This window comes from Panthera uncia, chromosome B1, assembly GCF_023721935.1.
Source record: "Panthera uncia isolate 11264 chromosome B1, Puncia_PCG_1.0, whole genome shotgun sequence".
Lineage (NCBI taxonomy): Eukaryota > Metazoa > Chordata > Mammalia > Carnivora > Felidae > Panthera > Panthera uncia.
In genome coordinates, this window is record NC_064811.1 from 25,647,295 (window position 1) to 25,660,187 (window position 12,893).

The 12,893-nt window shown below is 36.6% G+C and overlaps 1 long non-coding RNA gene across 1 annotated transcript; it reads left to right on the plus strand.

Moving 5' to 3' along the window:
- Positions 1–1,416: 1,416 nt before the first annotated feature.
- Positions 1,417–12,446, plus strand: LOC125922694 (uncharacterized). The gene is made up of 3 exons (XR_007457745.1): positions 1,417–1,495; positions 4,768–4,849; positions 12,281–12,446. It is a non-coding gene; the product is annotated as an uncharacterized LOC125922694 (long non-coding RNA).
- Positions 12,447–12,893: the final 447 nt, after the last annotated feature.

Genomic DNA, 12,893 nt, shown 5'->3' on the forward strand with positions numbered 1-12,893 from the left:
ATTATATTCATAAGGAAATATAGAGCATTATAACCACATATAAAAAAAAGAGGAAGAAACAATGTAGGAAGGAAGATAAGTTTTCTTTGTCCTATTCTCCTGCAACATTTTTTTTTTAATTTTATCTCTCCTTTTCCACTTAGCCTTTTGTCCTGTAACATTTTTTTTAACATATCAATAATGTGAGACCAGCGTATATGCAGCATTTCTTTCTTTATCTTCTACTTCTAGCCTGGGGCTAACCAGAAAGTACTCAATAATTTTTTATTGACTCTGCTGACCACAGTAATTATAATTTTAGCTTACTTTTGTACACCATTTTTAGTTTACATGTTCTATTCACTGCTATAGTAATAAACAATCTAAACTCTTTGGTAAGTAGGATACTCACAGAATGAAATTATTTATGAGCTTATACATTAAAATGTGAAGAAATTTAAGGAAGGATATATTGTGGGACCAAAAGCAGTATTTATGAAGTTGTTGAGAAATACTGTCCTTGCTGAAAATAGGGTTATACTTCGAACCTCCACTAAAATTAAGGAACGTGTATTTTAATTTTTCTGAGTCACAAATAAGATTATAAGTAGATAGAGAGACAGAAAAGGAAAGAATAAACCGCACATACTTTTAAGTTACTTCCACAGCCAAACTGCTTTCAGAATACTACAACTCACTCAAAATTACCTTACTCTTAGCAAATGTTTAAACCTTCAAAATCAGTAGAATTCTTAGGTGGTAAGGTACCAGCATATATTGAGACTGTAATTTATCATAAAAAAAGATGCGTAGAATAAAATTTAACTCTGGGAAAACAATGCAAACATAATAGAACAAAATAATAATCAAATCTCCAATTTTTAAAGTTTTATAAATATATTAAAATACTAACCAAAGTTTAATTGCAGACACAAATGACAAGGGCACATTATAACTATTTTTAATAACCTAAGAAATGGACATTTGTTATGCTATTATAAGGTTGATACAGATTTTTTTCCTCATGTACTTAACTATATCAAAACATCTTAGGTGATTTCAGTATGTAGAAAAGTCATAAATTGTGAATAAGATAGGAAAAGATACATAGAAGGGAATGCTAGCCCTTGACAAAAATTCTGGTCAGATGTTATTTGGTCTATTTCTCTTTCTGTTTTTAAATTTGTTGAAGAGGATCAGTGAATTTGTGTATATTTACACAAAATTTAGAGTTAGAAAAATTTTAACACGTATTTTTAAAAATCTTTAATTTTTTTTTTTTAACATTTATTTATTTTTCAGACAGAGAGAGACACAGCATGAACGGGGGAGGGGCAGGGAGAGAGGGAAACACAGAATCAGAAGCAGGTTCCAGGCTCTGAGCCATCAGCCCAGAGCCCCACGCGGGGCCCGAACCCCAGACGGCGAGATCGTGACCTGAGCCGAAGTCGGACGCTCAACCGACTGAGCCACCCAGGCGCCCCTAAAAATCTTTAAAGGACATGCATGTATTGAAGTATGTTGTCTGAAAAGGGTAAAGGTGTCCTCCTGGGTTATGACATGAAAGATGAGATATCATTTTCTTTGACACTGATAACACCAGCAGAGATACTTTTTTTATGATTTTAAATGGCTTCCTAAAGCAGTGCTTATGAGCGATATGTTCATCTTCTAAAATCACCTGAATCCATAATTTCAGAATCAAGTCATCATGAATTTTAATGTCCGCAATCAGGTTTCTTACAAAGATGGAAGTTCTTAATAAGGAACTTCTTACCACAGTTTGGTTCTGGAGTCCAACCTTTTTCTAATTTATTTTCTTTATTTTTTAGACCAAGAAACCAAAGACAGGTTATGAGGCATATTAACAATGATGTGCAAATTCTTCAGCAGGACAGGAAAACTCACTCCACAAGTCAAATGCATCCAGCGATTGCATTAGGATGCATCCATTCATGGATTCTCCCCGGCTGAAATGTTCACCTTTCTCACTGCTGATTAAACTGTTGGTATTGATTTAGCAGCAACCAGGCCATATAAAGAACATTTCAGTGTGAATCTCATCAAAATTTCTGGATCCAGGGGCGCCTGGGTGGCTCAGTCGGTTGGGCGGCCGACTTCAGCTCAGGTCAGGATCTCGCGGTCCGTGAGTTCGAGCCCCGTGTCGGGCTCTGGGCTGATGGCTCAGAGCCTGGAGCCTGCTTCCGATTCTGTGTCTCCCTCTCTCTCTGCCCCTCCCCCGTTCATGCTCTGTCTCTCTCTGTCTCAAAAATAAATAAAACGTTAAAAAAAAAATTTAAAAAAAATTAAAAAAAAATTTCTGGATCCATATTCAATCTGAATACAGGAAACTATTCAATACCACCAAGTACTACTGTAAACATCTAACTGAGCACAAATTTTTCTTTTTCTTTTTCTTTTTCTTTTTCTTTTTTTCTTTTTCTTTTTTTTTCTTTTTCTTTTTCTTTTTCCTTTTTCTTTTTCTGTTTCTGTTTCTTTTTCTTTTCTTTCTTTTTTTTTTTTTTAGAAAAAGAGAGAGTGAGCAAGGGAGGGGCAGAGAGAGAGAGTCTCAAGCAGGTTCCACGACCAGTGTGGAGCCCCAGGGGGGCTCCATCTGCAACCTCGAGATCATGACCTGAGCCAAAATCCAGAGTTGGATGCTTAACCAACTGAGCCACCCAGGAGCCTCTGGACATTAGCTTTTCTAATGTAGAAAAAGGGGGAAAAAATGATTGCATGTGGAACTTGACCTATATGTAAAGTTAGCTGTAATTAATTGGATATAAATATTCTGACAGTTTGGGTGACACAGGAAGTAATTAGGAGTGCAAAGGATTTTGAGGACGAAACAACTGTAACTATTAAAGGGCAAAGGGTACAGCAGTGGACAAGGAAAGCCTGGAAGAGAAGAGGGTTCAGTAAAGGAGCTTCAGACTGCAGTTCATTTCCGAGAATTTCTCAACTAGGTCAGTGGAATACTTCAAGGCAAAGACTGCCCATTAGAAGAGCCCATCACCTACTTGGATGGAAGTAACCTGGAGTCTGGTACCCCTGCTATGCTTTGTCAGTGAAAATCTCATACATGCATTAGACTTGGCTTTAGCTCTATAGTGTAAGGCAGTCAGGTAACCACATGGCTCTCAGCACGTTCTCTCTTGAAAGAAGATGTAGGTGGCACACTTCCATGGCTGCTACAGTCACCTTGCTTGAAATACAAAATTACTTCTTTTTGGATATTTGGAAATTTTTAACATTATTGCATATATAATGATTTATGCTTATTTAAAACTATGAGTTATGAATTTTTAATATTGTTACTCTACTCATGAGTAATCTTTGGATTTCAATGTTTTTTAACTTTAACCTAGGACATATTAGCCGTTCTCAGGGCCTTCCCACCCACAGTGAGTCCCCCAGTGATATGATTAACGCTTTATATATTAAAAACATGTCAGCAGTCTCACAATCACATTTGAGTGGTGAGTACATTCACTGTGATTCTTTTCACAGTATTTGAGCTGTTAATTCCACCCCCTGCCAAAAAAAAAAAAAAAAAAAAAAGCAAACCCTGGCAGTTATAATACAAGAGAAGAACACCGATTAGGTCCTTCTGATGAGATCAGATCATAGAAGGCAATAACAAACATACTATTGGACACTGGAGGAAAGGAGATCCTTGACAGAGAACGTGGACAAATAATGTCCTAGTTTCTAATGGAAAGCAAAACTTATAAGTGATTAACTTGGATAGTTCACAGAGGAGATTTTGATACAAAGTGTGGAAGGAGCAACCTGTTTTCCCCTTATTGCTTATAGAAAAAAGTATGAGAAGAAAGGTACAAATTGAAGAATAAAGTATTAAGCAAATAAAAACCGCCTCTTGGTGATTTAGAAAATTCTCAGCCTATTCCTATCATAAAAAAACAACAAAATGTGCTCTGAAGAGAACACGAAGATTGAGGCCAGGCAATTGTTGGCAAAGAGATTAGGTGTGTAACTTATGGATCCAATCAACCACTTCTGCAGAAGCCAGAAATAGAAATGCAGTTATCTGGGAAAGATCTGTAGAATACCTTCTTAGCTGATCGCTTCGACTCTCATGAATTGTACAAGAGAAAGACAAAATTTGGTGAGTTTTATACCAATAGAAATACCACCACCCTGGAAGGAAAGGGTCAGAGTTGGAGTGAAAGATGCAAGAAAGGCCCTGAGAGCAGAACCATGCATGTAGAGGCATGGTCAGTGGTGGACCCCAGAGGATGAGGATATACCTGAAAAGTACACACTTTATTGCAGTAGGTAACGAGTAAAGATTTCTTTATTACAAGGAGAATAGGGACGGGACGCCTGGCTGGACCAGTCAAAAGAGTGTGCCACTCTTGACCTCAGGGTCCTGAGTTTGAGCCCCATGTTGGGTTTAGAGAAAGCATAAAATAAACCATGAAACTTCTTTTAAAAAAGGAGAATAGATGCTTTGATAAATACTGTGATATTCCAAATATGTCCCTTAAATGCAAATATTTTTGCCTTCCAACTTATTTTAATAAGCTAAAGCATCAATAGATCCACCAAAAGTTGTTTCCAAACTAAACCAATATTCTTCCTGACATGTATGTTATAAAACTTAATGCTACATAAAATCTATTTTGGTTGACAAAATGCATATCTAATATTCAGGCACTAATAGTAGCTCTTATCATTTTTGCATTTTTTACAAATCCTGAAAACAGTTTCCTCTTATCTGCTTGAAGTCTGAACTTATTATTCTTGCTTTTACTTTTAAAATAGGTGCCTGGACATGGAAAAACTTGGGGACACAAATACTAGAGACCACAGGATGACACGTTGAATGCAAAAATGACAAAGGTGAGTTGCCTCTCTTGGTCATATGAAAACCTCTTTAGGTCCACGTTTGAGAAAACTTGATTTCAAGTAACATCGTTTTTTGACTGAGACGGTCGGTGTAAACATACATCCACAAGTAGTTGTTCCTGCCAAACTTTTTTGGATGAGATTAGTTAACCTACTACATTTAAGCACTGATGAACTTCTTACCGAAACAGTAATAATTTTGGCTGCCTCTTAAGCATACCCTGACTCATAAAAACTAAAAGCATACTATCAGCAATGAAGAAATTAGTATAATTTGCTCTTTGTCATGCTAAATGTATACATACATCTAAATTAATTTAAAATCTTAATAAAATTTGGAAATATCATCCGTCATAAATTAATTTGCAGGGAAGATTAAGAGATAACATTATTATTATTATTACTATTACTATTATTATTATTATTATGTTTCAATTGAAGAGGTCAGTTCTTCCTATATGCAACCTTTGGAGATAAGTGATAACATAAGATTCATAGATTTATATGAGATAACAGTGTGAGATTAGATAGTACACAATTCTCTGTAATGTCTTAAGTCTCACCAATTTTTAATGAGAGTAAATATAAGAGTAATGAAAGACAAAAGATTTTATTTTTGTTGATTGTTTTCAAAGAAAAAAGTTTTCAGTGGAATTAGGGATAAATTAAGCAACCTGTGGACCAAGTAATGGATCTAAAAGTAATGAATCTGTACAGTCTCAGATGTTTTCCACCTTCTGGTGATATGGCACCCCCAATTTGCTAAGGGCTTCATTTCTCTTTATTGTATGAATTTCTTAGTCCCTGAACATACATCAGTTTGCAACTTGGACAAAACCTTGCTTGTATAACTCAGCAAGAGAGGACTGACACACCGTCATCTGCTTTCACTCACTGGACTGTATTTTTCTTCCAAGTTTGAAAGGATGTCCATTTCATTAATAACATTGTAACCTGGGAAAATAAAGATTATAGTTTTTAAAGTCACGACATACTGAAGCTGAAGAAATCACACTCAAAAACACTCTAAGAGAACAAAGCTGACGAGCTAATCCCTATAAACAAGCAAGAATTGGAGATTATCACTCGTGACAAATTTTGCAATCGATTTGAATCTTTTCCAGTTTGTGCTCTCCCTTCAGATAATTCAGAATGGATGAGGACACTGGAATGCAGTTGGAGAAATTTCTAAAAGTTACTACATGCAGACATGTAATATACAGAGGATAAATGTGTTAATCAAAGTAAGTGTATGATTCAAAAATGTCCTTTTGCAAATATTTTATTCTTGGGATCAATATGCTGGAAATTGCCTTTGTTATTTTCTGAAACATGAAATTAAAGTCCAACGAAATCCATTTTAATGCAGTGTTGTTTGAAATATGTTGTTTACAAAAGCATTTGATCTGGAAGTATTGAATACCTTTCTCTGAATCAATCTTAAAATGTTATCTCTGAACTTTGCCTAATACCTTTATTAGTAATGGTTTATAACTTCCTGGCAGTCTTCTTCGTTTTCTTTTCTTTTCTTTTTTTTTTTTTTATTTGCTAAGATGTTATTTAAATTCCAGCTAGTTCCCATACAATGTAACATTAGCTTTAGGTGTACAATATAGTGATTAAACTGTTTCATACAACACCTGTTGCTCATCACAACAAGTGCCCTCCTTAATCCCTGTCACCTATTTCACCCATCTCCCCACCCTCCTCCTCTCTGGCAACCATCAGTTTGTTCTCTATAGTTAAGAGTCCATTTCTTGGTTCCTGGAAGTGTTTTTCAAGCCAAGATCAAGAATGGCAAGCCCCCCAGTATGGGCCAGTTTTAATTTTTCTGGTCTAAAGAATGTATTTAAAGCACTGTGGTTTTACGGATATTTATTGCAAGGCATTGCTTGAACCAGGACAAATAGGGGATAAGATCACTGAACACAAGCAATGATGGCAGGAGCAACATAGATTAATAACGCCACGAGGCAGAGTCTACTGCTGTTATCTTGGCCCTACTGATAGACTGAGATGCCTCACAGGTCAGGGGCATTTGATATCATGTGCCCACATTTCATGACCAAAGACAGAACAGAGAATTATCTTGATGGCTTCACTCTTGATGTATAGAGATGTTTTCTTTCTTGTTAGTTCCTCTTTTACTTCTATAGCATATTCTTAAGTACTTTGAGATATTAGACTTCTGTCATTAACTGTGATTGTTGGTGTTGTGGTTGTCTTTTGAGCACAAAGCATATGGTCCGAGGTGGCACTTCAGCCATTTGTCCTCCTGACGCCTGAATATCTCTACATTTCAAGTGTCGGTTTGGCTCCTAACTCATCCCCTGCAGCTTGCTGCTGAACAGAACCATTAACTTACGGGTTTCATGTCCACCTAGTGGTTTTTCCATAGAAAGTCATGACTCATGTTTGCAAATTCATAGTAAGTGATTTCGGGCTAAGATGTTCTTAAACTTTCTTTTCCTTGATACTCTCCTTCCGCTTTAAATACATAACAATGATAAAGTAAGATAAAGATAAAGTAAGAAAGGAAACTAAGTAGCTAAAGCAATACAAAGAACAAGGTGAAACATATTTACGAGCAGAAGGTGAAATAACACTATAAAGCGGGAGGAAGGACTGAAGCCGATGTATTGTCAGGTTCAGGTCAAGGGATAGACAGACAGTGGGAGCTTAAAATTTAGCATCTGCAGGGTAAAGGAATTAAAACTTCAAAGGTGAAAATAAATCAGAAAAGATATTTATAGGGTGTGGGTATGTGCTCCCATTGTGGAAAAAGAAGTCTAATGGGGAAACGAAACAAAAAGAAACAAAACAAAACAAAACGAAACAAAACAACTGTTTCCAACTACCAGTTCATGCAGATTTTAGCAAGCTGTTGGCTTTGTGAAGCTGGCGGACCCATGCTTAGCCATACTTAGGAAGTGAACCAAACTGCCCACTAGCTTTTTGATTGGGCCTGTATTCTCTCCAATGTCCCCATAGACAGGAGCTGTCAAATGCCATTTGAAATGGCAGAGAAGAGCACAGGAGTGCGGGGGTGACTGTGGAACTATTGGCCATGGAAGGATGAGGAGAACAAAAAGAAACAAATAAAACAAAAGGAATAAATAATTGATCAAAAAGTAAATGATTTGAAAGTATTGCTCAGGATGTAGTGAATCAACCATCATTCAAAGAGTGGGAGAGTGGATATAGGACTCTTACATGGGCTACGTTGTCTAAAAAGGGTCTCAAGCATCAAAGGAGCGACCAGATTAAATGATGTTGGCCCTTAAACTATAGCAACAGAAATGATCCCAGGAAGTAATTTCAAAACATGAAACATTGTCTTATTTAGGAAAATAGCCAACAATCCTGACAATGAAATGAAATGTACGAGGCTTTTCAAAGTCTTTGAAGAAACATGTTTAAGTTACTCAACAAAGCAGGTGAAGGCATAGTTCCACCAACAAAAGAATAATAAGTTGTAAAGCAAAATGAGCAGAAATTTTAAAAGGCAATATAAAAATCAGTTAGATTAAGGGATATAGTCATTGGGAAAAAAAAATCGCTTCAAAGGTATCCAGTCTAGACCAAACATAGACTAAGAGAGAATTTGTGACAGAGAATATTACTAACAAATTTACTGAGTTGTCAATCCATAGCAAAGGGAAACAAAAACATCAATGGGTGTTTTAATCAACACAAGTGAACATGAAATGCACAAATAACCGATAGTTTTTTAAAAAGTCTATCTGCATACCCCATAAACAGAGTTCGTGTTTTGAACCATTGATTATGTATTTACCACACTACTGCAACACTGTTCTGCAAGAAAGTGTTAGTTCCAGGAAGAATGGGACAAGAAATCTCTTTCCCTTAATTCTGGCCCATCTCTGGGAGAGTGTAGTGTTAGGAAGAAGGGAGGACTGTGTTTTTATTACCCTTGGAGATCAGATGTATGGTACACACTAGATAGTTTGTGCAAACACACGCTGGATGCTCCTGGTAATCACTCTCTTGAAAATGTCGAGATCCAGTCCTCTTTGTAGGTTGCCATCAAATACAATGTGCAAAAATACATGTTGTTCAGTGTTTAAGGTCAGGGGTTCTGGGGATGGCCAACCTGGAGTGTTTCCCTTATAACAAAGAATGTCCAGGTTTCCGGTGTTGATCCCCTGGAAACGCTGGCCAGGTAAGGAGCAGAAGGACCACTGATAGTGGCCAGGGTAAATTGTCCTGATAGAAAATTTTACTGCATGTAGATCTCAGCAGCAGAATTTTGTCCAGTTGGCGGCTTTTGGATTTATTCAGTTCCCTCAATAAATGTATATGTCAATTACCTTCGAGTCTTTTCTTTGGCCCCACAGCACCATCACCATCACTCTAGCCTTAGAGCCTGCTGGGGTGCAGCTGACCCTCAGGGGAGCCAAGATTTTTACATTATTATTATTACATTTACATTTTTACATTATTGACCACTTTGACACAGGGTGGGGGTAGGGGAGCAATTATGTCTTTACATCAATTGGATTTAATATTGGCAGCATCATTGTCTTTTTTTTAATGTTTATTTATTTTTGAAACAGAGAGAGAGAGAGACAGTGTGAGCCGGGGAGGGGCAGAAAGAGAGGGAGACACAGAAGCAGGCTCCAGGCTCTGAGCTGTCAGCGCAGAGTCCCATGCTTCCTGCCGTGAGATCCTGAGCTGGGCAGAAGGGTGTTTAACCGATTGAGCCATCCAGGGACCCACATCACTGGCCTTTTTTAAAGGTGCAAATACAGCCAAAACTTAGAGAAAACTGTATTTCATATCAATTGTTTCCAATCACCCCATGGTTCACAATCACGTGGGGGGCTTGCTAAACCCCCATGGACCTCACCACGTGAGTTCTGGATTAGGTGTGATTACTGAGAGGCTTGAGAATTTGTATTCCTCCAAGTTCCCAGGTGATGCTAATGCTGCTGGTTCAGGAACCACGCGTTTTAAAACCACTGGTCTATGCAGTTACCTAAAGCTAGTATTGTGAGAAAATAATCTTTCCCAGGGTAATTTCAGTGACTAGTCTAATGTATGTGCCCACGTTGTCCCCTAATCAAGTCATTAGGTTGTGCTTACCTTGTATCCCTATTGTGAATATAGGAATCACTTGAGAACTTTTGTTTGCGTGGTTGGCAATTGCATTAGTCACTTAGTTCAGTGAATTTTAATAAGACGAGTTCAATTTATTTTGTCACTTTCCCCAAATTTTTATCCATATTACACAGAGCCCGAATGAGTATGTATATCCTTGAAAAACCTTTGTGAGGTTTTTAAGATGTATTTGGTATACACGGTATTGATTACCTTCAAAAGACTTGAAAATTCTTAACATTTTTTTGTCTCACATATCTCTTCCTTTTTGCTGGTTAATTTTACTTTCTTTAAATATTTGGAGAGCCGTCAGGTAAAAATAATCAATTTATTTGGCTCAAAGGAATAGAAGTAACAAGGAGATAAATAATATCTCAGAAAAAAAAAAGATGAGAATATATTACTTAGGATTTACTGAGTTCCTCGCATGAAGATAGAAATACTCTCTGGCTAGAAAGTTTAGAAATCAAAGGAGTGGTGGCGCCTGGGTGGTTCAGTGGGTTAAACATCTGACTTTGGCTCAGGTCGTGATCTCATGGTTCCTGGGTTTGAGCAGGCTCTGTGCTGTTTTGGATTCTGTGTCTCCCTCTCTCTCTGCCCCTCCCCTGCTTGTGACCTTTCTCCCTCTCTCTCTCTCCCTCTCTCTCTTTCTCTCTCTCTCCCTCAAAATAAATAAATATTTAAAAAAATTCAAAGGAGAGGTCAGATTAAATGATTTTGCCCTGAAAAAATCTCCTAAGGAAGAAAGTTTAAATGTTATCCATTTAAGCATTCCAGGAAATTACACCATTATTGTAAATCACCTATGTTTCTCTGAAACCGAGTGTCTGTCACCATAATAAACACAGCAAAAAACAAACAAAGAAACAAAAATACTATGCTATTAAATATACTTTGGACAAACAAAATAGGTGATTCTTCATACTTTCAACTCTGTAAGTGATGTTTCTGGAGCCTTCTTCTTTTAATCATGTATTGTCCTTTCGCAGCAAAATATCAACTTTTTTTTTTTTCTATAAACGATTGTACATTAAAAACCCTAGTACAGAAATGTCATAAAATAAGGCTGAATTAGTTGTTTTTGGTTTTGTTTTCTACATCGCAGCTTACTAACTGCATTCCAAACTAACACAGAACACAGCAGTCTTAGCATAAGACAGGGTATTATCTCATTTATGTGCTCTCTTGGTGTAGATAGGAATTTTGGAAATATCCTAACTTAGGCAATAAAAAGAGGAGAAGTTTACACCTTAATTGAGCAAATCCACAGCAGATGCACACACACATATAATACACACAAAGGCCTCTGACAATATATCAGAGAATACTTGCGAATTTCCAGCTCCCAAAGAAACTCTCAATAAAGTCAGGTGCATTTAATACACTCTACATGCTGTTAATTACAGAGGTTGTGCAACCTTAACCTTAGTAAAAAAATAAATAAATAAATAAACATATTTTTAAAAATTATCACTATTGTAAAAAATGGGAATGCTACCCTAAATTAAATATCCAGAGGATATATGTAAAACATGACGTAAACAGTAGCATGCATGTATTTGAATTACTTAGTGTCAATCAGGAAAACATCGATCCATCTACATATTTCAAACAGAAGAAGTTGAATACGAGGGATGGATTCACCCATTCCTAAACTACTGAGAGAAAAAAGAATGAGTTCACCTACAGGAGTTATAGAGGTTGTGCTATATTTTGACCCACGTTAACTTTTCTTTGATGTGTGCTTAGTACCATATATCAGAGATTGTCTTCAGATGACCTACCCAGGCATTCGGCACTCTGATTCTGCATTTCTGCAAAAGTTTGTCTTCGGACCTAAATAAAAGAGAATGATTTCTTGGCTATTTGTAGAATTCCTGGGTCTCATGGGTACCTACAGCACTCACCATGGACACGAGTCTTGAAATGCAGAAAGTATTTTTGAGACAGCATTCTGATCAGAATTCTGATTCAGCATTCGGATCTTCTTTCTTGTGGAAGTATAAACGTCGAACACAAGGGGAAAGAGTGAGCTAGACATACTCTTGCACAGAGGACTTCAATAAGTATGTGGGGATAGAAAATAGAAATATGGATGGAAAGACAAAGAGGCACAATAAAAAAAAAAAAGAAATCTGTATTCCCGTAGTTACGGTAGCCAGTGAGAAAGGCCTGGTGATAGTGTAGCTGAAAAACAGGACGTCAGTAATGAAATTCATATTTGGAGGGGTGATTTTTCAATCTTTTCTTTTTTATATCCTCTATATCACCTATCATTTTATATTCTCGTTTTGTTTGTTATGGAGAGAATAAAGACATAAGGGAGATGTTTAACGTGAATACTGCAGGAAAAGAGGATGGCCGCATAAAAGGAGAAAATATTCCATAAACTAAACAATTTCAATAGAAGTAACTCAGAGTCAGAGAAAAATTGAAGAAATTTAAGCAAATCTCTATCCCATGTATATGCCTCATTACCACTAACAAATTCTGAGATAATGGGAAGCATATGCGTGTCTTCATTTAGAATTGGTTTTGTTCAAATTCCATGTAATTCCTAAAAGACAGAGGAATCTGTGTTACATATTTATAATCCCTATCTGCACCCATCTAAATTAATATCCAACCCTCTATAAAAGAAGCATATATCTGACTTTTTGGTATTTATTTACACAAATATTTAGAATGTTTTTTAAATATTTGAAAATTTATCACCTGTGCCTACATTAGTTTAAAATGATAGCAAATATAATTGATAATCAGGATCCCAGGTGTACTCAGAATTAAAATCAACTCATAGATTGTTGAAAATTACTTTTGGTGGTTCTAATAACAACAGCTAAAGAAGAACATAACTGGCCAATCTATGTGGGTTCCTCTTATAGAAAGTGATTATTACTTTACAATTTTAGTTCTGTTCG